Source organism: Arachis duranensis, chromosome 10, assembly GCF_000817695.3.
Source record: "Arachis duranensis cultivar V14167 chromosome 10, aradu.V14167.gnm2.J7QH, whole genome shotgun sequence".
Taxonomy (NCBI): Eukaryota; Viridiplantae; Streptophyta; class Magnoliopsida; order Fabales; family Fabaceae; genus Arachis; species Arachis duranensis.
The window spans coordinates 59,622,807-59,623,433 of record NC_029781.3 but is presented as its reverse complement, the minus strand read 5'-3'; positions in this window follow the sequence as shown (position 1 = coordinate 59,623,433).

The window sequence follows — 627 nt, the reverse complement described above, 5'->3', positions numbered from 1 at the left end:
TGCATTCGGCCACTTTGATTAAATCAATGGCCTTGCACTCTCCTTTTGGATTTTCTTCTGTATTGCTTGGGAGAGTACTGGGAGGGGTTTCAATGACTTTCTTACTCAGCTGGCCCACTTGTGCCTCCAAATTTCTAATGGAGGATCTTGTTTCATTCATGAAACTGAAAGTGGCTTTTGACAGATCAGAGGCTATATTGGCTAAATTGGAGGTGTTTTGTTCAGAATTCTCTGTCTGTTGCGTCCACCATTGTTAAAGCCTTGTTGAGGCTTTTGTTGATCCTTCCAAGAGAAATTTGAATGATTTCTCCATGATGGATTATAGGTGTTTCCATAAGGTTCACCCATGTAATTAACCTCTGCCATGGCAGGGTTCTCAGGATCCTAAGCTTCTTCAGAAGCTGCCTCTCTAGTACTGTTGGATGCATGTTGCAGTCCATTCAGATTTTGAGAGATCATGTTGACCTGTTGAGTCAACACTTTATTCTGTGCCAATATGGCATTCAGAGTATCAATTTCAAGAACTCCTTTCTTCTGAGGTATCCCATTATTCACGAAATTCCTCTCAGAGGTATACATGAATTGGTTGTTTGCAACCATGTCAATGAGTTCTTGAGCCTCTTCAGG